The 27,661-nt window shown below is 41.6% G+C and overlaps 1 protein-coding gene across 1 annotated transcript in view; it reads right to left on the reverse strand.

The window, feature by feature from the left end:
- PPP2R3A (protein phosphatase 2 regulatory subunit B''alpha) overlaps window positions 1-27,661 on the reverse strand; it is a 1,303,908-nt gene that overhangs the window by 776,411 nt on the left and 499,836 nt on the right. The window lies entirely within an intron of this gene.

Raw genomic sequence — 27,661 nt, forward strand, 5'->3', positions numbered from 1 at the left:
CAAAACCACCTGTTCAAGGAGCCTGGAGCAGCAGCCTTGCATGCTTACCAAGACCAGTTTTGCCAATGAGGAAGAGAGATCTTTGGAGGAAGCGATTTCCAGTGGGGACCCCTACTGAGTGGTCTCCCAGTGCAAGGTGTATGAAGACGGCTGCTGCACCAATCGGGTCGTTGCCTGTGTGAGGACTTGAGTCACCGACATCCGTATGCCAGGAGAGGGCCATTGTGAAGAGAGCAGTCTGAAGAGTGCATTGCGGTAATGGTAGAAGCCTGTGCAGCATCGTTGTGATGACCCCATGTGCCCGAATGGGCCACCGTAGAAAAGCTGTCTTGAGGAGAAGGGCCGAAGCCTGTGTGACACCATAGCAGCGACCCCATATGCCAGGAGGGGCCACCGTGGTAAGGACCGAAGCCTTGTGTGGCAGCAGCACGTCAATCCCATATGCCAGAAAGGGCTGCTGGGAATAACTGGACCTTATGGATCAGGCACAAGCCCATGACCTGTGAGTAACAGTAACCAGAAGGTCATTATGTATCTGGACTGTATCTGACCTGACCCGGCGGATCGAGTGTGGACACCATAGAAGCATTGTCACCTCAACGGGATTGAGATCAGGAGCATCAGAATCCCACCTTTACCCCTCTTTAGGAATGTGGACACTTACCCTGCAGGAGGAGTGCAGAAACACCTCTGATTGCTGCAGGAGCATGACCATATAGGCTCAGAGAAGACCCTGCGCCTGCCAAGAGCAGCTGCAAGGGTCGCCTGCAGCAGCTCCCCTGAGACGGACCGACGCTGTTGAGAAGGCCAGTGGACAGAGCACCCTCCAAGACACTGCATGCTTCCTCTTGCTGGAGCAGGTAAGACTTGTTGTGGGCCCACCAGGCCCCAGAGGACTAGCTGCTAAAAGCGACTCGAAGAAATGTTTGACTGCAGTCAGAGAGACAGAGTGGACTCTTAAGTTAAGGCCTACTAGGGAGCATTCCCTGGATGCGACCATCAGTGAGTGGGGAATAACACCGATCACATTATGAGGAGTGGTGGGAAAGGGACTTGCCAACAAAATACTAGAATCCCGACCTTAAGTAGGAAATGTGTTAAGTCTGTGAATGTGGAAACCTTCATTTGAACGAGTAGAGTTAGAAATAAAAATAAAAATGTTGTTATAAAAGTAAGTACTTGGCTAGACATTGATTTATTGTTACTGATACATTCTCTTTCAGTTATAAGCTGTGTCCACTAATCTGTACCCACCACCAGCCCCCCGAGGGAGTCTTAAACTGCTCTCACAAGTCTATTATTGAGAGTCATGTGCAGAAGGGTACTTGGCTTAGTTGTTCAGGATCCATATTAGGTCAGGACCAGGACATCAGGAGTAAAGGGCCTCAACCCGCACAGTTGTGCCTAGTAGCCTCTGCGTGCGTGTCCGGTGGCCCTCTGTAAGGGGTTCCAACACTTATGTGATAAATATGCAAAGAAACCAAAATTCTTCATGTTGTTTGTGAGCCTCATAAGTTTAGCAGTAAAACTGCATGCCTTGTGCAAATTTAATGGCCATTTACAAGAGGATATTTCAATGGAAAATGTGCTCTGCATAAATGGCCTCACTTGATCACGCCATGCATTACTTCTATGTTTGGCTTCACAAAACAGGCTATAGTGGCTTGATTTTTATTGCATTTTGTCATCTTTTGTTACGCTTAAATGAGCTGTGTAACCAATGCACTGTGAATCAATTGATGTTTAAAATAAAAATGTACAATTCTTTGAAATTGAGTATAACTATCTACAGCACATTGTTATGGTTTTAACTAACTAAAACAATAAAGAATTTGGATTTTTTGAATTGTGTTTGGGGCAAAGCACCACTGAACGCATACTACAACCCCACCATTCTCCTGCTAAATAGACTTGGCTCATTTGCTTCACTTGTTCTTCATATTGCCTTTTGAGTTTTCACAAGCCTTGTGACTTTGGTGATGAAACCTTGATGGCACCACCCCCACTTTGAAATTTGTTCCAGCACCACTGAGCCCTTCTGCACGGTAGCAGAAGATTCACTCACCCATTTTTCTTTTCTCTTTTTTTGGCTGGGTCACATTCTTGTATATTAAAGAGCAGAAACAGCCATGGCATGCTGCCAGTGGTAGCGAGTGGGAGAGGTATTGCATGGCAATGTTGCTTTAGGTGCTGAGGAGGCCTAGTTAATGTCATGGTCACACAGCTTTACACACTGCTGTGTTAAATGGCACGAGTATGGTGCTCAGCCATGCCAGGGATTAAGAAGATTAGTCATGGCAATGATGTTTTACACGCTGGGCATCACTGCCACTGCAATCATGCCATAAATGGGTAAACATCCTTCACAACGCGGTCAAAACACCGCGGTGCCATTACAACGTGTCTTTTACAACGCAAGTCGTTACCACGACTTGTGCTGGAGGGCGCTCTAGACTAAGGAATAGTAGATTTACTATTCCAACACCTTCCCTACAGTACGTAGGCTGGAGTTGGAATAGTAAATCTTACTATTCCTAAGTCCAGCACCCTACAGCGCAAGTCGTGGTAACGACTTGCGTTGTAAAAGATGCGTTGTGATGTACCGCAATCATTTTGATCGCGTTGTAACATCATACATCCCATAAATGACAGTGGCTAAAACTGTGTTACCCACATGGTGAGGGTGGTTCTCATGCACAAGACTATATGGATTCTTCAAATGGCATTCGTTCTTTTAAAGTTGGTGACTATGTGAATTGCATGAATGACAATGGGTTATAACACTGCATGAACTACTTGCATGGTAATGGTGCTGTACATGCTGGGGGAAAGGAGGATTACTGAAATGGCAGAATTACTTCACATGCTAGGAGTTGTTTTGACTCTCCTCGAGGCACTGGTGTTTCAGGGGCTAGGGCCACTGTGGGGAACAGCCAAGGCAATGGCAACTGGCAGCAGGCCAGGTGGCCAAGCATTGCATGATGATGTGTGCCTTACATTCTTGTGCAACATCCCAGAGTCTTTAATCGAGGTGATCGCTCTAGTGTCTGAGCTGCAGGCTCAACATGGCGGCTGCAGCAGTGAGCACTCCGCTGGCACAATGAGCAGTGCGTTCCTTGTTTAACATTAGTTATCATCTCTGACAGGTTGACGCGTTGATCAGACCACTGACTTATTGGAGTAGCATCCGTAACGCGCTGATAAACCGAGCCTTCTCTTCCTTACAGCACCCTGGATACCTCTGCACGGTAGTTTCAGTTCACTGAAATATTTAAGCTTTGGAACTACCATGACATATGATTGCAGCATATCGACATACAATAGCGCACGTTTTGATATTTATTTTTCTGGTACCTATGTTCTGAGACAGCAGATTCTTTTGGCGGGAGAGTGAAGGCTTTTATTAAGTGCACAATAATTAGAAATGTGATCTCTATTGGCACTAGTTTGCAGAGCAACATTTTTTCAGTGGGATACAATATAGGCACTACTTCTCCAAAGGTACAAATATCTCCTTGCTCTTCCTCTAGTGCGCACATTTTTCTTATAGGCACATGGGTGGTTTACTGCTGCAAAATTTTGATAGTGGATAGTGTGTGCATCCAGAAGTATTAAAATATGATCTGTAAGTAATTGGTCTTTTAACCAGTGTATTTCGAAACATGCCTATATGGCTCCCATTTGATTTCAAACATTTTTTGGGATGTGGAGGTATTAGAGAAAGTTGGGCGTTCTCATCTATTGGCATATGGGATGGTATTACATGAATCTCTAGGGCTGCTTTTGGTTACCCGTCTAGCCATACCATCGCGACATGATCCAATACTGTTATGCAAATCATTCAAACGAGCCACACACCTGTAGACTGTGTCTCAGGTCTCACTCAGAACGCTTGGACAATAGGTGACTTCAGTCCGTTGATGGACAGATCAGGCATAAAGCTGGAACCAGATCTAATATCGAAAACTATTGCCCTGGGTTTCTTCCAAAGATATAGTTACATCTCGTCACTCTAAATCTTTTATATAAGATATACAGACTACTACTTCTCAACATAACACAACCTAACCCCATTCTAGTATGGCAATGGACCAGAAAAACTGAGACAGGATCAAGGGAGCTGCGAGACGTGACAGATTCTCGAGAACTGAGAGCAGATACTGAACTATACTTCACAGAAAAGAAAGAGTCCCTGGACTTTGCTGTAACTCTCTAGGAGACCTATAAGACAGTGTTGAGGGATAAAGCACAAATATATAATTGCACACAAAAAGAAGAGCGAAATGAGGGAGATAGAAGTTGAATGTCGGGTGTTGTGTGTGGAGGGAGTTCCGTGGGGCGAAATTGGATGTCCGAGCCCTTCGCATGATCGAGGCTTAGCGTAACGAATATCCAGCACAACATGATGGGAATGACCAGTTTCTAGCCGCACACACTGCCTCTGCTACACAGGTGACAAGGCGGCAAGAGGCAGAGGCCCGTTGGGTATATAGTATAGTGGGCGACAACAGTGAAGCCTATAACACTGATGGGAGAATAGCAAAGGAATTTGTGAGGTATTACGAGGACTTTTATAGGGCGTTCCCTCTGGCTGAGGCCAAACAAATTGAGGTCTACTTAGTCGCTATGAAGTTGCAACCCCTTCCACGGGAGGACCGTTTGCCCCTTTAGGAGGAAATCACACTCCCAGAAATCACACTCCCAGAAATAAATGTGGCTATCGAAAGGCTAAACTCAGGGAATCTCTGGGCCTGAATGGCCTCCTGGTCGAAATCTCCAAGAGGGACGCCGAGATCCTGGGTACTCATCTCCTTAATTTGTACTTAGAGGTTAGGGAGGTTGGGATACTACCACCAGATCTGCGCCATTCTACGATAGTAGTGATTCATAGGAAAGGGAAGACAGTGACAAGTTGTGGCTTTCACTGTCCGATCTCACTGCTCAATGTTGAGACTAAGATTCTTGGGGTGTTGGCCACGAGGCTCATAAGAGTTATATCCGCCTTGATTCATGTGGATCAGTCTGGCTTCATGCCACGGAGGTTCACTAGATTCAATCTCCTCAGACTCCATAACTGGTTGGCAAAGATACAGTGATGACAGAACCCACATGTAATCCTCTCACTGGATGCCAAAAAGGCCTTTGATGTGGTGCACTGGCCATTTCTGATGCAAACTCTAAAGAGGCTTGGATTCAGCCTCAAATTCCTGACCCGGATAGCGCTGCTGTATCAGGAGACACTGCTGTGGTGAGAGTAAACGGAACCCTCTCCTCGGAGATTCCCATTGGAAGGGGGATTTGACAGGGATGTTCCCTGTCCCCCCTCCTCTTTGCCTCACACTAGAGCCCCTGGCCCGCTTGGTTCGTGACCATCCTGATATTAAAGGGTTTCGGGCCACAGAGAGTACTGTTGAGGATGAGAATATTTCGATATACGCGGATGATATCCTTTTATATGTCAGCCGGCTGGAGGATACGGTCCCGGTGGTGTTTCAGGTCTTTCAAACGTATGGCACCCAAGAGGGGTATAAAGTAAATTGGGATAAATTGGTCTTGTACCCAACACGTTAGGGAACTGGATGCGTCTGTCATTTTGGGGAGATTATGGATAGATAAGGAGGGCTTCCAATATTTAGGGATTTATGTAACCCCAGACAAGGAGCGTAGCTTAGACCGGAACCTTTCGGAGTGTACTGGTGGAAGTCCATGCATACGCAGACCGCTGGAAGGCTTTACAGATAACCTTAATGGGCAGAGCAGCCACGTTTAAAATGATCACACTACCGACATTTTTATACAGGCTTGAAAACACCTATCATAAATTCACGGATGAGATTTTTAACTAAAATAGATGAAGAGGTCCGTAAACTGTTATGGAATGATGGGCACCCCCCAGGGTGGCGATGAAGATGCTACAATACAATCAGTATAATGGCAGTATCGCCCTCCCAGATCTCCAAGTGTTTTACTGGGCGGCTCACTTGATTCTAATGAATGATTGGGGATATGTGACCGTAGACCATCCCACGGATGCGCTAGAAAGCACCCAGTTCCAATCTAGTCCATATTTACATTTTATCTATGGGAGGAGGCAGGACATCTGTTGCCGGGGACCCAGATGAAATTGGAGATTTGGTCCAAGGCAGGAGAATGTATGGCATGGGGAACTAGGAACACCTGAGACATCCTGTTGTGGACATGGAGGAGGCTCTAGGAAATTGGGAAGTTGAGAGGCTTCAGGGTATGGGAACCCATTGGAATAGCTAAGCTTCGTGATCTCCTTGAAGATGGGGGATTTATACCCTTCAGCTCCCTTCTTCGTGACTACCAACTCAGCGAAACACAGTATTTCAAATACATGCACTTTAGAGATGCATGGAAGCTAGAAGGTCTGGGCGCTCAAGAGTTACCTGAATATGAACCACTCAAGGATAGGCTGCTCCTGGGTGAGATAGAGGAAAAGGCAGTTTCTTATACCTACAAAACGATAAATAACAACATACCAGACCCCATTACGAAATTGAGGGCAAAATGGGAAAACTAACTGGGAGAATGAGATGATATGGATTGGGAGGCGGCATTAATGCACCCAAGAGAAATGACAATCAAATCATGCCTGAGGCTTATACAATTTTAGATTCTACACTGGGTCTATTATGATTGAGCCCGATTACATATGATTTGGAGAGCGGACTCCCCCGAATGCCTGAGATGTAAGGAGGATAGGTGGTCCTTCCTACAAACGCTTTGTGATTGCCATCTTATACAACAATACTGGTGTGTAATACTGTCAGAATTAGGAAAGATAATGGGGGCAGCTTTTCCGGTTGACCCTAAATATGTTCGCCAGGGTATACTCACAGACGTGGTACCACATACCAAGCTTCTTTTCTGTAACTTTGGCCTGGTGGTGGGGCAGAGAGACACAGCCAAACATTGAGGGGCCACATGAGTCTCACCCCTCAGAGACTGAAATACTGGAATGGGTCTATACATGGCAGCTGAGAAGGTCACATACAAGAATAGAGGATGGTGGATGATTGAGGGGGGGCACCTGTCCAGGTTCTACCCCATGATTCACAGTTGCCAGCCCCTGCATAACTGGGGCTATCTGACTGGATGTCTCAAGGTACCTGCTTGTGTAATCTGTAATTGCTAAAATGAGGATGCAGCTCCTCCAGCCTAATTGTTGTATTGTTATGGGTGAAAGTTCGTACCCTTTTCTTGTTTGTCTATAAAACAAAATACAAATATTTTTTTAAAACCCCCAATGATTTTAACCAATCAAAGCCTCTTTGAAATATTCCAGGAACATCCCAACCAAAAGTCCTAGGAAACAACCAATACTGAACCTGGCACTCTGTCAAAATCTCTTGATTTTCCTGAGTTCACAATAGCAAAGATTTGCAAATCTTCAACAAATATTCGTGAACCATTACCATGCACGTCTACTGTTATGCCCTCACCACACAAGGACAAGCAGCGTGGTTAGTACAAAAAACATTGCTTTCAACTTGCTGGTGGAGCCATACCCTACTATATAATGCATGAAATAATTTGTATCAATCCACGGCAAGGATAAGCACTGTGAACACGTACCTGCTTGTGGAAGCATACAGTTATCACATCACACAGCATTCTGGAAACATTTGCAACTAATTTCATATCTTTAAATAAAACAAAGACAGTTGGCCTTTGCGTCCACGAAAGTGATAAAAGAATGAGAGAATCCTCTCTTCACTGTTCTTATACAGTTTGACCTCTCAAAACCACCTGACACTTTTTTTCATGTATAGTGCTTTAAAAAAGGAAAGTTCCGTTTCTTTCTTCCCAATTTAAATCAGTAAATTCAAATGTAGGCAGTTGTGCAGGATATAATGATGAGTACTGTAGATGTCTTCCCGCTCAACGTTATAGTTCTACATATATATGTATCTACTACCACAGGTACTCGAACAAGGCTAGGTGATCTATACCATTGGACGAAAGAAATGTTAATATTTGAGCAGACAAAAAACAGTGGTCTTTGAGATGTAGGGAAGTATTATCAGAAATACACCCATTCACATGGCCTACAAATCAGGAACTATACCCAACCTTTTACCAAAAAGGTATCACATTATTTGTAAGTGTTATATTATAAAATGAAATACTAAAAATGTTTTTAGAAATAATTTGAGAAATATTCAATGGAGGTTTTCATATTAATGCAAAATCAAGGGCGTCAACCTTAAATCGTCCACCCTCAAAAATGTCCTATCTCATCATCAAACTGAAATCCAAAAAGCACAGATTAAGACCCTGATGATGGAAAAATGTGCCATATAATGTTATCTACAAAAGCTTAAACAAAATGCTCAAAGAAGTTGGACATATCATAGAATCAGGACCCATCAATAATTCTGAAGTTTACAGACACAGAACAACAGTTTGCAACGTTAGGCTTCACACTATTTAAAAAATAGAACTTGGTAGGGGGTGGGGTGGAGTGCGGCCACCTGAAGTAGCAGTATGGCAGAGGGAGCTCGATAAGTGTATGATAGCTGAGAAAGAAGCGTTCATTGCGAGAGGGTGCCCAAAGAAATGGGACAGGAAGTGGTCCAAATGGAATTTGTATAGAGAAGAGATCTGTGTGTCACCTGTGGTGGAGTTAGAACTGCGTAGGAATGGGGATGGGGAACAAAATATGTAATCTAAATGTTTAATTAAACTTGACTTCTAATACGATGCTAACTGTAACCTGCATTATGAGATTATATGAACAGTGAATTGTCTGTCAATTTCTTTAATACAAATATTTTGAAAAAATAATAATAATAATAATTCTGAAGTTAAAAAAATCCCAACCAGGTGAAACTATGTCAGAATATCGAGAACAAAAATTTCGTCCTTCCAAAACATTGTGAACAAAATGTTGAATACCACCATATTGACAAGGTAAACAATATAAATATATATACCCATATATAGATATATGGGTATGTATAGATTTAATAGTGTGAACTCGACGTCTATGACCCTTGAAGATATATAGTATCTGGGTGCATAAATGTGTAGTTGAGCAGCAAAAAGCACTACAATTTGGAAATAAAAGAGCCAAATGAATAATGTTTATCTCCATTACTGCTGAGAAAAATAAACTCATCTATTTATTGACATATAGAATGAAATAAAATAATATGACTGTGAGCCTTTGAGCCAATTTACCAAACATTTCATGATATGCTCAGAGTGACACATTACATTTTAATCTACATATTGTCCACAATGAAGGAACCCAATTTTAAAGGCTTTGAGGCAGATGTTATAGAAAATCATGAACTCAAGCCATTATTAAGCACATCCAATGTTTATTCATTAATGGCAACTTTGTATGTTTAAGATTCCGAGATCCTTTTAAAATATCTGCATAATAAATAAGTTGGTTTGCAACCATTTGTACCTGTTCTATGTAAGGTGACTTTCCCAATTGGTGAAAATATTTGTACTAGATATCAACTGATAAACATTAGATGTGACAATAAGTAAAGCTTCCTGCAAATTCATCAAACAAATTAATGTCAATAGTTCTACGATTTATTTATTTGACATTTTTATAAAGTGTGTGGTATCAGCAGGAATGAGATTGCATTATATGAAGCCAAAAGTAACAGATCACGTAGAACATCATTGATGAACTTTAACGAGCAAGCAACGTATTAACATGTATTCAAGCAATACAAACATATATTCCAGTATTGATAGTTCTAATCATTGTGCAACTCTATGTGTAGAAAGTATCCTATACATTATAAACATATAAATATCGCAGGATAAAATTGAAAGTCCTCATTCTATTATAGTAGAGATGAGAATGGGATGGGTAAGTGTAGACAAAGAAATCAGTTTAGTGGTCAGGTTGTGTTCAGATGATTATGAGAAATTGTCTCTGTAATGAGTTAATGTATAGGCGAAAGCGAATTAGAATGGCAGTTCTAAATCTAAGAGATCAGGGTAAGTGAGATGGGCATGACTGTGTTCATTATAAGAGGTATAATTAGACTGGTAGGTATAGTCCTAACATATGGGGTTTAAAATGTTTACAAAAATACTTGTGGCTAGATTTCATTTTTATGGGCATAAATGAATTCTCTCAATGAAGTAAATTGGCAATGAGAATGTTTAGTCTATTTTTTTTCATTATATGGGATAAAGATCTAGGATCCTTTCCTCTACCTTGCACCCCTCATGCTTCAAATCTGTTACTCTAAATCCTCCCAAACAGAGGAACACTCTTGTTACTTCTTTTCAACCTGCTCCCACTCTCTATGCTTCCCATGTAAGTGCAATAAATTATCTGTCCATCACCTGTACTTTCCCTTATTTGAAAAAAAGACCGTGCGCACTCCCCAAATATCTGCAGCCCTGCTTGAAAAAACTCGGAAACTGTAACTGAAATTTCAGCTCTATCCCCAGTAACAGTGGTAGGGAATGACTCCCTCGTACAACTGCCCTTAGACTGTTTCACAACCGATATTTGTAGCTCCCTCCCCGTTAAGGTCAAATGGCTCTGTGGTGGCAGAAAAGCTTCAACCAAGTAGTGCAATATCTGAAACGGAAGCAAGTTCGAACATGATCAGGGAAGATCCTAGTATAGAGACCTTATCCGAGCAGACCTTATCCGAGCAGAGTTTATCATCCGACGCAGCTCTTCAATCTCCCTCTCGCCCACCTGTCGGAATGCCCCACGCAGGGAACTTAAGGGGCTTAACACCAGCAATCCCAATATCAGCGACCCAGCTGCCTCAAAAGGGGAAAAGTGGCACCCCCGAAAAGGAAGTGAGCTATCAAATGGACATTCGCGAGATGCTAAACCTAATTCTGGATGAGATCCGGGAGATGAAGTCTAATCAGCAAGTTGAGATAGCCGCTTTAAACTCTAGATTGGAGAAATTTGAAGAATCGATGCAAGGACTCCCTACAAGATTGAATGAGGTGGAGGAAAGAATATCGGCTCTAGAAGATCACTTCAACCAAGCAAGAATAGAAGCCGAAAAGACTGCAAGTAAAAAGAGCCTCCTGGAAAATAAACTTGAAAACAAGCTCGAAGAGCTTGAGAACCATTCTCAAAGATCCAATCTTAGGATAGTAGGGGTACCTGAAGGACTGGAAGGCTCAAATATGCTCCAATGGGTCAACTCCTTTATTCATCAAAAAGTACTACCAGAGTTTGAAGGAGATCTGTCCATTATGAGAGCGCATCGGGTCCCGGCACAGAGGTTTGCCAATTCAACATTTCCTAGAACTATCTTGATGAACTTCGCTGATTACAGGATTAAGGAAGAGATTCTATCAAAGGCTTTTCAACAAAGGCAATTTTCTGTTACAGAAACAATTAAATGTAGAATTTTTCCAGACATGACTGCTGTAGCTGCACGCCACAGGAAAGAATTCGTTAAAATTCTCCACCTGTTTAAAATGAACGGCGCTCAAGCCTCAATCGCTCAGCAGTCTAAGTTAAAAGTACTTGTAAAGGGAAAGTTCTATATGTTTTCCGACCTTGAAGAAGCTCAGTCTCTCCTAAAAGAGATAACTGCAGAGACGAATGTCTGAGTAATTGGTATCAGGTCGCTGAAAAGAGATAACTCCAGAAATGATTGTTTGAGTAATTAAAACCAGCCCGCAGTGCAATAATGGTAGAGCTTGAAGGAAAAATTGCAATTAGCTCCAAAAAAACAAAAAAAAAAAAAAAACTTTAAAATAGAATAGGATATTAAAAAAAATATATTTTTCTGGCTGTCGAGGCGGGATCCGGGCTTGAAGGGTCACTAAGGGTGTAACAAGAAGACACCCAGGTCACCAGTAGGGGGGGAATGTGGTCAGCGTGGGGGGAATTGAAGGGGCCACTTCCCAGGGGAGGGTGGGGGTCCACTCGGGGAGGGAGAGGGGGGGCTGGGGTGGAAGCAGTAAAAAAGAGCAGAAGTTGTAGGCAGAATGTGTATCTAATTTTAAATGAGGATTTAATGCAGCGAAAACTTTATTATGGAATTGAATAAATGTAACATCCTATCAGTTAATGCCAATGGTGTTTTAAATAAACAAAAATACGGTGCTCTCATAAAATGGGCAGTCTCTCTAAATCCCCATGTGATATTTCTCCAAGAGACCCACTTAAAAACTAATACTCCCAACTTATTTATCCCAAAATATTTCTCCCATGTGTATTTCGCTTCAGCAGGGGTGGCCCAGAGAGGCGTTGCAATTTACTTTTCAAGGAGACTATCCGGAGAAATTTTAAAAATAAGAAGGGATCCCAAAGGGAGATGGTTATGGGTAGCAATTAAAATCCAAGGGAAAGTATTGAATTTCGTAAACTATTATGGGCAAATATCGGATGAGGTGTCTAGTATATTAGAAATCAACGACCTTCTAAGGGGGGTCCCTGGTCAGATCATCATGGGAGGGGATTTCAACTACATACAAGACTTAAAAAAAGACACCACTAATAAAAATAAGAAACAACTAAAGCCTAATACTAAAAAAGTTGTGGGCGCCTTTATCTTAGAATACCAGCTTATAGATCCATGGCGTGCACTAAACCCTGAAGGGGCATCCTTCACCTACTATTCACACCGCTTCCAGACGGCATCAAGAATCGATTACTTTTTGATATCAAGATCGATTCAGATTTTAAATTCATCTATTGGATGTAATCCCTTTTCTGATCATGGGAAAATAGAGTTGGAAGTTAATCTGAGTGGAGGGGGCAGGGACCAGTCCAGGTGGCAGCTGGATCGTACCCTGCTCCAGAATCATGATTGGGTGGCTGGTTTCGGAGAATGGATCTCAGAATATTTTAAAATTAATAATGATTCAGCAGAACCATTCTCGGTCTGGGAGGGATTCAAGGCGGCAGCACGTGGCCAGATACTATCTTTTACATCAGCCCAGGTTAAAAAGAGGAGACAAAAGATATCTACGCTCCAAAAGGCCGTAGACAAAGAATATGCTTTACAGCTCCTCCGTCGCCCGAATCACCTGGAGCAAGCAACGGCAGAATTAAGGGATTTCTTTGTACTGGAAGAGATCAACAGTTCTAGAACCTTCCAACAAAGGATATATGAGGATAGCCAATTGGCAGGAAAGCTCTCGGCGAATTCTGTGAGGAAAAAACAAGAGTCTGCTGCGATAGTTAAAATCAGAAATCCGTTAAACGATCAAGAGATAGTAGACAACAGTTTGATTCAAAGGGCTTTCCTGGAGCATTTTAATCGCATTTACTCTACTGAATATCAAGTAGAAGAGGGTCAGATTCAGGATTATTTTATGAACTTAGATATCCCGAAGATCACGCCCAATCGGGCTTTACAACTAGGGTTAGATATTAATATAGGGGAAGGGGAAATAGTCGATGCTATAAAGGCAACACCAGGGGCGAAAGCCTGTGGGCAAGACGGGTTCCCAATTGAATTTTATAAAATCTTCATAAAAGAACTAGTAACTCCTCTTATGAATCTATTTAATTACATCAAACTAGGAGGAATGGTACCCGCGTCCTTTAAAGAAGCGATAATAATATCTTTTGTAAAAAAAGACAAAAGTCCAAAAGATATTAATTCTTATAGGCCAATAAGTCTTTTGAATTCTGACTACAAAATCCTAATGAAAATCTGGGCCCATCGTTTTATGTATGCGGCGCAAGAAGTCATACATTACGATCAGTCAGGATTCATAGTAGGACGTGGAGAAGTGTGGCTCAGTGGTTAGAGGCGGCAGACCCGGAAGCTGAGATCGGCCGTGGACCAGGGTTCGATTCCCCGCCTTGGCGGGTCTCGGGCTCTAAAATTCCACGGACTCGATAATTCTCGCTCCGGTGCCTACTCGACTCACGGGGTCACACTCTGCAACTCTGGGCAATAGCTTGCTTAATCTCCACTACGGCCCCTCGTGGTGGGATGCCTGGCTTTCACCTTGTGGATACCCTGCCGGGGTATCTCACAGGGGAATACCAGGACGGGTTCCCTAAGCAAGCGCTTAGATACCGTGAAGGTGATTTGCGCTATATAAATACATGTACATTTACATTTATGGCTTCTAACACAGAATTTTTAATTCAGGCACTAGACTATTTTAATGTTAATTCAATCCCCGCCTGTATCCTACTGGTCGACGCGGAAAAAGCGTTCAACCTTGTTAACTGGGTAACCCTGTTCCATTCTCTCACCAAATTCGGGTTCCCAGAACAAGTGATCAAGATGCTCCAGAACATCTATCAAGGCGCCTCAGCACAGATCATAATAAATTCAGAAAAAGCTGGCTCAAACCAAGTTAACCGTGGGACCAGGCAGGGCTGCCCTTTGTCTCCTCTTCTTTTTACTTTTTTTATTGAACCCTTGGTTATTAAAATTAGAAATAACCCCGACATTTTCCCCCCTGTCTCCGGGATGGCGAAGCTTAAGCTATTCGCGGATGATATTATCCTTTATACAAAGCCAGACAAGGAGAATATTGAAAGCATATTAAAAGAATTTAAAGCATATGAACAAATAGGAGGTTATAAAATCAATACAAAAAAACAGAGGTCCTCGCCTTAAACACCAGTCTTAGTCATCTTCCATCGTGCTTGCATGTTCAGGCAGTAAGCCGAGACCCAATTAGATATTTAGGCATATATGTGACCTGTGACTACCATCAACTCTATCTCCTTAATTATGTGAGAATGAAGAATAAAATCAAGAATCTTCTCTCTCAATGGCTTTTAATTCCTCTCTCCTTGATTGGAAGGATATCCCTGATCAAGATGTCGATCTTACCTTTACTAATATTTTTGTTTAGCAATGTCCCTATTAAATTGAATTCTATTTTTTCAAAGATATTGAATCTATGATCAGAAGTTTTGTCTGGGGTGGAAAGACCCCTAGGGTAAAGCTTTCCGTGATTCAACTCCCAGTCGACCAGGGGGGACTTGCTCTTCCACACATAAAAACATATTATGAGGCAGCCTTTTTAGACTTGGTGGCAGGTCTGATAGGTCCAAAAAACAAACGAGATAACTTCTTCTTAGCAAAAATGCTACAAGAGTCCGATTCTCAAACCCAGGTATTTTTAAAGATCGCAAAACTCCCTAAAAGGACGAGATATAAGACCATAAAAGAACATCTATCCAGATTACAGTCCTTTTTCAAGAAAAATCAGAGCTCCTCAGCTTCCTAGTTTTTAAGCTTAAGAGAGTTGGGCCTCCAAATTAGTAGTAGCCGAGTATTAAATTGGGAGAATTTGGGATTTCAGGAGTTAAGACACTTCTTTGTCCAGAATAGAATCATCTCATGGCAAGAAGTATTGGCTAGAATAAACACTCACATGCAACCAACGTTTTTTGAATTCTACAAATCGTTCACTTTTTGAGACAAACTATCGGTGGACATCTCCCCACAATGGGTGAGCTGGTAATACTCCTTTATGAGGTTAAAATCACTGGCATTGGAAATTGGTACAAAAGGCTCCATTGCGCCGGTCAACTAGACACGGTGAATACCCATCTTGAGAAAATATTTAGACAAACTCAATGTAATTTAACACATAAGGAATGGGAAACTATAAGTTTGTTAGGCTATAAATCACTACGTGCCGCTGATTTTAAGAGGATGGCCTTCTTGTCCCGCTGGCTAGCGTACTGGACTCCAGAAGCTCTCGAGAAAAGGTTCCCAGAGGTCGAGAATAAATGTTTTAGATGCCAAGCAGCCGGCCAGGGAGGTTGGCTCTATACCTTTTTTTCTTGCCCTCAACTGAAATCTTTTTGGGAGGCCATTCTCCAAGACATTGAGGAGGCTTTAGGGAGAACACTAATACCCTCAGCTGAATTGGCCCTCTTTGGTATTTCGAAAGATAGAGGTACTCTCAATGATAGCGAGGAAATATTTGTGTTTATTTCTTGTGCTGTTGCATATTCCTTAATACTCCAAAATTGGAAATCCAAGGAACCTCCATCCCACTTAAAATGGTTGAACAAAATGAGGAGGTCCGGGAATTTCGAAAAAGCATATGCCTGTAGAGTGGGAGCAGTTAGAAGTTTTGAAAGAAAATGGCAGTACTTTGAGAATCTGGAGGCAATAAAAGGGGGGTTAAGTTAAAAATTTGATTGAATACTAAAACTAAACCTATATGAAATTTCCTTTTTTTTTTTTTAAAGCAGTCATGAAATGTTGCTAGACTTAATGAAACAAGCAAAACATTTTTTTTCAGCTTAAGCACTTTGTTCCAGGTTGGATTGCACTATTTTGCACTTGCACTTTACATTTAAATCTTGCGGATGTTGCACATTGCCTGCAGCAGGTTTGACTGTACTGTATTGCACTTGCACGTTATGATCAAAGTTTGCGGATGTTGCACATTGCTTGTACTTGAAAAATATTTAACCAATATTTTGTGTAATAAGGATTACAATAATGACTGCTTTCGAGTTTTATGTATCAAATCTCTCCCCCCTTTTTAACTTGATCTTCAATCATGTTTTTACTCTTGTGTGATCCTATTTGAAGAAGAAGCTTTCTCTTAACTTTGTTTTTATTTCCATTGCTCTAAATTCTTCATTCATGAATTGTATTTGAACCTCCTTCTGCTCAATAAAAAATAAAAAAATAAAAAAATAAAAAAGAGAGAATGTTTAGTCTATTTTTTTTCATATATGGGATAAAGATCTAGGATCCTTTCCTCTACCTTGCACCCCTCATGCTTCAAATCTGTTACTCTAAATCCTCCCAAACAGAGGAACACTCTTGTTACTTCTTTTCAACCTGCTCCCACTCTCTATGCTTCCCATGTAAGTGCAATAAATTATCTGTCCATCACCTGTACAGGTAAATGTTTTCAGCGTGGCATTGTTTCCCCCTCATCTTTATTGTAAATACCTGTGGGAATTCTCTCCAACTTTACTGACCTGTTGCACCACCCTGCCGAATGGCACTAATTTCCATGCTATATATAAAATGCCTCGGCAGGGAACCAAATCTAATCTGAGGCACTCTTAACACTATAATATTAATAATAATTAGGGCTTCAGGTTTATGGTATTTTTTATTTTTTTACATTTCAGTCTGTATCTATCCATATTTATTTTTTGTCAACTTTATCTGTATTTATTATGGGTTATGAAAAAATATAACTGAAACTGGTATATTTTCACATTTATTTAACCAATAAATATGGAGTCATGCTTAAATGCCTGCCAGGTTTCAGTAAGATGAACACCCAAAGAAGATACATCAATGCACTTATATGAAAATATGTAAATTTCTGTATGAACCTTGTGCATATTTACTGCTGTTTAAGCCTCTTTACTAAAATTCCTTTCTTTTATAACCCTCTTACCTATCAATCCACACAGTTACTGTCCTGGAAGTCATGGTAAAGTGTATTTAGAATCACTCAAAAAACCACCAAATTTCCGTTTTTATCCACATGTAAAAATAACTACGGACAAGAAAATAATAGTTTTTTCTGTCTGTATTTATCTGTAAAAATCAGTAAAAATGGAAAACAGTGAGACTTAATATTAATATACACTATTATTACTACACATAACCCGTGGACACACTGACATAATTATAGAATGGGCTCTGTTCTAGCAACCTTCTTGTTAGAGGGCCGATGGCAATAAAACATGGATAATGTGAAGAGTCCTCAAATTGAAATAATCCCATTTTCAGGGCCTTTAAGAATTTCCTACTGAGGGGGCACTGATGCTAAAATACCCCAAATCTTAGATTGAGGAGATCTGACTCAAGACATTATAGATCCACCAACAACAATGATATGTAAAGCATCATGTACATTTTCACCTAGACAAATAGAAATACTATATAATAACTTTCTATATGAGAACACAACAACTAAAATCTGACTTATACACCCCAGAATAAAACAGCGAGTCTGATACTGGGACTGAAAAAGAGACAACATATCATCCCAATCCTTACACTGCCTTCTAGTTAAACAGACCTGATTCAGGATTTCAACACAGTATTTAATGCTGCATCAACAAAACCCCTAAACCCATGAAAAGGTCCTCTTTGAGCACCCTGGACCCTCCCCAGCCCAGGCCAAAACACACCGTCACTTACTAAGGTTAAAACACAGCGAATGAAACCGCTTTCTTCAAAAGAGGCCTCCACGTTATCAAAGAACTTTCAATACAAGCCTCAGCACCTTTAATTCACAAAAGCCTTAAGGAAACCCTTCCTTTGTCCCTCGACAAAGCCACACACTAGCACTGCTGCACAACTTCTATGGCATACCATTATTCAAAGGAGCAAGTAAATAAATACAAAACTGACCTGTAATCTCTTTATTTCACCTTTGCACCAGGAGTGCCTTAACTTGAGACTATATTCAGAAAATCTACTGTTGTAGTTAATGTCACCCACAAACACTTGGCTGTGGGGGCGTGCCACAACAGTGTGTACCTTATTGGGAGATTGCAGGTCATCAACACGATTCACATGGTTAATGTCTCCATGGAATAAATATTGATGAACATGAGACTTGGAACATAAGGACATGTCTCAAGAGTTTCTGCCTTGCTGGGAGACTGCCAGCAATCAACAGGAGTTGTATGGTTAAGGTCTCCTAGCAATAATACGGATTATAATGAGACTTGAATGATATGGATATATCACACAAGTGTCTCAGTGCTGGAGGATGCAGGTGTTATTGCCTTGACGGCACGTGTCTACGGAGGCAATACGTTTAGGTTCCTTATAGGGCATTCTCCTACAGAGAGCATTTACGGATATACAAACCACATAGAGCATGCACAAGTGCACCCAAACAAATACAGCTACAGACCCCCCCAGTTCCACTAAGTCCTGTCAACATACACAGGCACCTGTGCACAAAGACCAACAAAGATAAAGGCATCAATGCCCACAGATCAACAGTGATACATAATACTAAGCACAAGGGGTAGAGTTGCCTCTTCACTCCAAGTCATTATGATACCTTAATTAGATATGCTTTTATCAGAGTTGTAGTGTTACTTTGCTTCCGATAAATGGTTTAGACTTATGCACTTGATAACAATGATTTCTATTCGAGAATCCCAGGACAGGAAATATCAATCAATCAATCAATCAAGGTTTATAAAGCGCGGCTACTCACCCGCAAGGGTCTCAAGGTGCCTGTGGGGGCAGGGGAGGTATGCTGATCAATCTGATCACTGGGGTTCAGTGGAATAGAGCCAAGTCTTGAAATCCTTTGGAATTGGGTCCTACCGAATTGGGAAATATGAGCAGGAATCTTAAGAGAGAGGCTGAGGTAGATGTTCATCAGCAAAGCCCAGGATGATTTACAGCAAAGGGCTTTAGGTCAAGTCCAGCAGAGGAGCATGAGTTATGTGCACCATGGGAGCTAGTACGGTGCGCCATAAAGGGCGCACAAGGTGTTGTGTACCACAAAGTAAAAGTGAGGCATGTCAGGGAAGTACGGAGTGATGTGACTCGCGGGAACTAAGAGAAAAGTGCCTCTAAGGCACACCGGGTGATGTGCATCAGCGGAACACTGGGTGATGTTCAGTTCAGGAGCACAGGTCTGGGCACATTATACAGGTAGCGGGTGATTTGCAGAACAAAGAGGTTGAATAAACAATGGAGGCATATAGGAATGTGCGATAGAGGGGCATGTCAGTGTGCTCCATTTTATGTGTGACATCTACAACCAGTTAACGGAATTTTGGGCCAGCAGTATTTTGCAAGCTAGGACTTTCAAGCCTAGACTTATAATGGGAAAAGTAAAACTACAAGTCCCAGTTTTGTTGGCTAAAAACCTAGAATCAGTATTTGACAATCTGAATGAAGGAGTCTTAGGTAACATTTTCATTTATTGTGCTCCTCTGAAATATTTTCCCTGCAGACGCAGTTTCACAATACAGTTTTTATAATGGCATAAGTGAAACTACAGATAAGCACTTCTTAAACCTGATTATCCACTGCAAGTCATGGATAATTTCGGTAAAGACTGGAATTCTTTTCCAATTATGTCAAAACAATGAAAATAGCAAATGCTGTCAAATATAAAGCAAAGGAGTAAAAATCAATTTCTGAAGCGTGACAATGGAAGCACAACCAATTGCAAAGCCGGCAAATGCACTTCTCACAGCCCAGCCCATAGACATCCAGGTCCATGTAAGAAAACCCATCTAGTTCAGATATATGTTTTTTTTAATTCTGGGACTTGTCGTACAGTTGATCTAGTTCTAGATTCAGGACTTCAGGCATCTAAATGAAGAAAAAACCTGCCTCGAATGAGCTACTCACGCATGGAGAGCGCTTTATTTGATAATACTTACCATTAGTTTTGATATAAATCCATGCAACAAGCCCAACCTAAGAAGGGTTAAATACAAACTCAGTGCCAGGGATAAGAGTCTGTTTTCTGGTTGGAAACTAGACGCATGCTGTCAGGTGACAAGAGATAATCAAGTCCAGCTCTTACTTTCCACAAACAAATGTATGAATCTATCCCTGTGAATCTAAGCATTCAACGATGTGGCCCTCGGCCACTTTACTTTGGTTCCGTCTATTGCCACAACCCGACAAGTCAGACATTTCGTTTGTGGTCAACACTTGAGTTAGAACGCCCAGATGTAGACCATGACACCGAAAAAAAAATTGGAATGTACAAAGATTGCTTCGAATTATGCCTCAAGTCGACACAGTATTTGTACCACAAACCTGAAATCTGGGCGTGAATAATGCAGGGAGGGGTTGTGTGCTTAGCTCCCTAGGGAACCATGCCACAGCCCTCTCCAATACTTATCCTTGCCAAGTCGCTATGTCAATTCCAACTACATGAAGCTACTTACTTCACTGTGGAACCGGTTTGTAGAGCATGTATTTCATTCACATTCATCCTATAGAAAAGAATCATTTTGCATGGCCTTTTATACAGCAGTCCTCACCACCACAACCTTTTATGAATGGTTATGTAAAATAAAAATTCACTGAGGAACATCCACTTCTTTTTGCGATTCGCAGCAAAAAGGCTTGGATTTCTGTCATAAAGGGCAAATATCACATTCGGGATAAGCGCAGCAAATCCATACAATCAAGATGGTGTTGGAAATAGACCAGTGGAGTAATGCATCTGCTTTGTAACTAAAAGATCGTAAGTTTGAATGCCACCAAAGCCAAGCTGACGTCTTTTTTTCCTTATGTCTACCAAATAAGTAGTAATCAGTTGGGTAATTACCTACACCTGTTTTAATCATGTAGGTACAACACAGTATGGGGTGCATGACATACAAATAGTCAAAGTTAGCCCATGCCTTATGTCTTTAGTTGTGCGTACAACTCTAATTTAATTATTTTTTCTATCATTTGCTTAATTTGTTACTCATGAACACATCAACTTCATTCCTCTTGAGTCCTAATTTTAACGCATTCTCTCACTCCACTAAAGGACAGAGATAGCAGAGCAAATTTATTCTCACTCACTCGCAGTTATTCTGAGTGATTTCGATCCTCAAAAGGGAAAATCCACAATGTGAAGAAGTGGGTGTGGTGTCCTGTGGTAGGTGATTCTAACAGCTTAACTTCTGATGCAACGAGCTGCTGGGGGCGTCCCATTCCTGATTTTGGCAGATCACAGTCTCTAAAGAAATGAGTCTTGACTGCAGCACCTCTTTTTTCAATTACTGGATACGTACTCACAATGCGTGGTGGCATCTCAATATCATTCGTACAGTCACCAGACCCTCCAGACCAAAGTAGTCTTGATTTTCCAGGTGCTCACATGGAAACTCATTTTATCTTTTACAGTGACCCCGATCTGCATGGTGGCGGTCAGGCCACTAGACGTTAACGGCAGTCTCAAACTTGGGAGAGACTGCAGGTGAGCTCCTTGCAGCTCAGAGTACTCTGAACTCTCTTGAGAACACAAATGTTCAGTCATCCTAGACAAATCACTCAACCATAAAGCCATTCTTCAACACTGCCAAGAACCTGAGAAAAAGCATGTGTCTTCTGTCACTTCCTTCCCTCTCTGCATGTTGTCGCTAGCCAGACAGACACTAGTCCGTCCGTGTCACGGTCTCCTTCAATAGCCTACTGGCCAGAAAATAGAATACTAGTGTTCAGTTAATATAACAAGGCTAATTCCCTCTCAAATACACATGTATCCTTAAGTCAGCATGCATACAATACAATACAACGCATTTCTAAAGCGCACACCTATTTAACAAGGTGTCCCGGCGCCAGGGAAAATAATTTTCACATTGTCTGAAGGCAGAAACAAACTCAAGAGAGGGATCTTGCAAAGTTAAACAGAAACATTTTAAGGTGTGTCCTGAAAACAATTTCAGATGGACAGCTTCTCAAGGCCAGAGGTAAGGCATTCCACAGTCTGGCTGTCTGGTAGGCAAAAGAAAGGCCCCCTCTTCTGAATTTAACAATGCAAGGAGTCTGAATCAATTTAAGGTTATTGGACTGTAAAGAACACACCTGGGAGGACAACTTGAACTGGCGCCTAAGATAGAGAGGTCATCTAAAGTTAAAAAGTCTAAAAGCAAAGGTAATAACCATAAACTGAATCCTTCTGTTGATCGGTAGCCAATGAAGCTGACACAAGTGACTTGAGATCAACCCCCAAAGAGGAATTTTAAGAATCAATCGGGCAGCAGCATTTTGAATGATTTGAAGATTGCATCTGCTCTCTAGTCATTAAAGCGCGCTCATGCATACTTTACAGGAGCTAACCACCAGCAAACGTATAATATCAGATGTGATATGACACGACAATCATCTTCAAATATTTTTATTGATTTATCTATCAACTTTGCAGTTAACCGCTTCGATGCGGCTGGAATTCTCCTGCGTTGCGTAAGAATTCCACGCGTGTGCGGAATGGACGGCCCCCCGCCATCCTCCGCACAAGCCCACCGTGATGTCGGACGCATCAAAGAGGATAAACTTTGGCATGGTTACACAGCAAATAAATATTGTGGAGTCGACACATCAGCAATTTAACTGTTCAATACAATCCAATTTATATTCACTATTGTTTTACTTGTCATTCTTCACATCTTCCGTACACTGATTTTACCCAATATTTATGATTAATTTTGCTTTCCTTATTTATTTATGTGTTACATTCTCAGTGTGTATTTTATTGGCCTGGTTGTCTCATTGTGGTCTAATGTCTTGTGAGTTTGTAAAGTTGTGTCAACATTTTCGCCCATTGTCAAGTTCTTCATTAATCTGTCATCTTTCCTAGCGAACTTTATGTGTTGCTAGTCAGCTATAACCCACGCTGTTAGGTCCCTTTTCCATTGTTCTAACTTGGGTGGGACTGGTCTAATCAAGTGAATGCCCACTTGACTCTTGGATAGGAGGAAAGCCAGAACCATATATTGATTTTTCATTTTTCTAGGCTTCTGTGGGAGTATACCCAATAGACAATGCTTAATGCTTTTGTCTATTTCCATTCTGTTAGTTGGTGGAGTCTCCTATTAGTGCCCACCCCCTCAAAAAAATAAATACAAAAAAACTACCTTGTCGGGCAGGTCCATATCAGATGCAGGAAATCAGACACCAATGTACCACATCCAATACAGCCAGAGAGTTCCCTGGGTATGTTCTTATATGTTTTTCTGTGGTGTGGTATAGGTTTTCTGAAGGTCATGGCTTGAATATCGCATTGGTCAAAACCATTCAGACTTGTTTGCATGCCTAATTGTGGTCACTGTCAGTTAGAGGGTCAGGGCACTCCAATGCCCGTCTATTCTATGCTTGTGTTTTACTCCTCCTCTGTCCTCTGTAACTAGTTTCCAAATACCTGCTGTACTAAGTATCATTATCATTGACAGTGGTCACTGATATATCAAGGACAATATCCAGATTTCTCTAGTTATGATTGCTAATTTTGAGTATTGAAGGAGTTGACCCAGATCACCTGCAATCACTGCCTGAGCTTCTGCAAAAGGACAGACCCTGATTTTTGTATGACCCTCTCAACATATTACATCCTCCCTCTTGCCATCTTCTCATTGATCACTTCTTCATTATACATTGGAAGACCATAACAGCATATCAAAATCAAACGTTAGTCACTTCAGCACTATTTAAAAGCTTCATTCCAGCTGCTGGTCCACACACAGGTAGGTATCGGGGACAGTACATCCCACCATAAACACTTCTGGCTGTGTTCCTTGTGGTTATTTTCCCAACAATAGGTTCTTTCTCCAGTTATTGCTTTCATCGAACCAGCTTACTGCATGCTGCAGTTGTGTGGCTACATAATACAATAACATAGCAGGAAGATCCAACCGGCCACTGCTCCATAGAAATGTCAACGTGGTCAGTTTCACTCAGCTGGGCTTACGTGCCCATACCAATGTGCATATGAGAGCATTTAGTTCTCTAAAGAGTTTACAATGAATTGGACACAGAGTTTTGCAGCATATACAAGTAACATGGTAAAAAGACCATCTTTGCCACGGATATCATCTCCAAAATTAATAGAGGTATTGCTTTCCAAAAATTGGCGAAGTGTCTTAGACCCGTTAGGTTCCCATATTAACTCGACATTTTGCCTGTTTGTCCTTAGTAACCTGCCTGCCCACATAACATAAGTTTATAGATTTCCATTCTACGCCTAAGTGCCGTAGACCATTTTTGTCCCCATTGTGCAACTTACCATACAGGAACAGTCCAGATTTATCATAGATAGTAACCAGGCCTGATATTTCTATGAATTTGTTTAGATTGTTTATAAGGAAAGGGATTAAATGTAGTAGGCCCTTTAGGTAAAGCCAGGAATCATCAGTGTACAGACATACTGCATGCGTTCTGTTTCCCACCTCTGTACCCCATTGGCCCAAAGCCGAGCATAATCCACACACCAATGACAATTAGCAGTAGTGATAGTGGGCAGTCCTGTCAGGTGCCCCATGACAGGCGCCAACTACCCAAGACACATCCATATGTTTTAACTCTTGCAGTGCATTCCATGTATATTAACTTTAACCATTTAAAAAATGGGAAAAAACACCCATGCAATCACTGTTCTTATATAGTCCTAACCCACCTGTCAAACACAGGCTCGGTATCTAGTGCGGCCAATGCATTGACTTCTTCTGGTGTAGGCAGTGTACAGATTACATGTGTCAGCCATGTGATAATGTGCATTGCATTCCTATATGGAATAAACACCAATTGATCACCAGGGATCAGTGCTATTACTTTCACGACATCTGTGTTCAATACTGGAAGTGGGCAGAAGGAAGGTATTCATTCTGGATCTTTATTTTGTTTTGGGATTAACACTGTTCTCCTTTCTCATGGTAACGGGATCCCTCCCTTCTACTGACCGAAGTTTACACTTTATGAGCGAGTCTACATATACCTTAAGTGTTTAATATATTAATATATCTGGTAGAAATCTGGTGGGAAACCATCGCTGGTTTGTTTTTGACCCTTTGAACATGGCGCCCGTAGTTTTGGGATCTCTAGCTGGTTAGCCGAGTCCTTTGTTAGTGTTTACACCCCCAGCCACCACGCTTTGTATTGAGGAAGACCGCGGTGTGTTCCACACAGCGAGTCGGTGCATTGAGAAGCAGTTGCAGAGCATATTCGAGTTGTGGAGCAGAAGTTTGAAGTATAGTCCTTCTGATTACGGTAAGGGGTCTCTCAATAATTCGTCTAGGTAGACGCGACTTGGTTGTGAGGTTTTTCGAACCCATAGTTGAATGACATGGTTTGTCATTGCAGATCAGATAAGATCCCCGCAAGAGCAGAACTTCTCGTTTTTGGCACCGAGCGTTTACACTAAGGTAAGAGAGAACCGCGCGAATGGCTAGTCAGTTCACACGGATCATTTGACAATTGAGAGCAGCTTCCCACATGGTTTTTCATACGTTTTTCATACGTTTTTATGGTTTAGATTGAAGATACAGGTGACTACGATACCAGTAAGTTCGTTCCTTCGTGATTTTGGGTTATTTCTTGGCACAGTGAGGTGCATTCACAGTGGTGATGGTTACGTGTGTTTTCACTCCGCTAGCATGTTTTCAATGACGTTTTGGACACCTTGTACATATTGATGATTTGTTTTCTGTCTCATCTATGACTGTTAGAGTAACCTATACACATAATTCATTTCACAGGCCCCTGAGGAAGAGCTCCTTTGAGCTTGAAATGCATTGGGCACCAAGATAAAGTCATCCATTGTCAATGTTTAAAAATGCAATAATGTGAATTTTATTTTATTGTATAACCATGTATTGAATGAAACTATTTTGTAACTGAGGAAAAGTTACAGAATAATTTTTTGATCATTTTTTGATAAACTGTATATCTTGAAAACAAACAATTGTGTTTAATTGAGTAAATATCAAGGCGGAGTGTTTGTATTACAACCGCGCAGAGCGACAGTGCGCTGAGGTTAAGTGTCACAGACACTTAAGATAGGGAAACCATCGCTACCTGTTTTAACTTTTGGCATTTCGAAGAAGGCTTCTCTGATCTCTGCAGTAACTGATGCATCTAATTGTTTGCGTTTTTCTATCATGAGTTTGGGAAGTCAGACTGTATTCTAACAATCAGATTGCATTTTCACAATCATCTGTAATGCAAGGCAACAGTTTTGTGAAGCACTCACTCACCAATTACCTTGTCTCTTAGCACTTCAGTGCCCTGCTTGTCTCCAACCATGGATACACCACAGGGCAGGGATCTGTAGGAGATTCCCATGGACATGAACAGGCCCAATGAGTGAGTATAGGGGGGGATAAGTGTATGGTTTACCCTGAAGGTGGGCTCCATGGGAGAGTGGATGGGGGCGTGGTACTTGATGTCTGCCATCAAAACCCGTGTGGAGGTGACGTGTTTGGGCCGCCTCCGTGAGTATATTGCAGCGGGGGTGCAGGTCTTCTGACCTCGCCCGCCAACCGGAGTCAGGTGTGAAAGGATAGACTGCCCTGTGGTACCAAGGGGCCATGTACTGCATGTTCTGGGAGAGGCCTTGGTTAATTTAATTAATCAGTTCTCAGACACTCGCATCTAAATGTATGTACCATTGTCACTCCCTGTCTGCACAATACATGTCCTCATCGTAAAACCGATTATAAACTGATTACATCTGCTAGACCCAGCAAATAAAAAAGAGGTTTCATCTTTTTCTCTCTAGGTAATCCAAACACGTTTGTTGAAGTCTTCCCAATCAGAAATAGGTATGGCGTAATGTGCCTCTTTCTTGCAGGCCTGTGGCCTTCAAATCAACACTGGGTGCACTAACTGTTGCAGAATCTTCACTGCTTCCCAGCTGTGGGGTTTTTCAGGGAGTACATCTGAGCTCTAAAAGCCTGAACACAGAAGAAATCCCTCCTCCTGACTCAGAGGGATTTCCTGGCGAGACAATGTGTGGATAATTACGAGCTTTGCAGCCACATACCGCAAAAGATTTAAGAGAATGAGGTGTGGGTTGCAGATGTGACTCATCTGGCCTTATTGTTGATGCATATACGCAGTGTGGGATTTCAAACTGGTGGCACCTTCAAGTGGGGAAGAAAGTTTCATCGTAGGTTAATGGGGAATTATCAGCATTTCTGACTAGCTTCAGTAATTTAATTAAAACTTGAACTACCGCCCCTTCTGTAACTCTCCTACCCAGTCAGGTGTCTGCTTATGGAATG

Source organism: Lissotriton helveticus, chromosome 11, assembly GCF_964261635.1.
Source record: "Lissotriton helveticus chromosome 11, aLisHel1.1, whole genome shotgun sequence".
In the NCBI taxonomy this organism is placed as follows: Eukaryota; Metazoa; Chordata; class Amphibia; order Caudata; family Salamandridae; genus Lissotriton; species Lissotriton helveticus.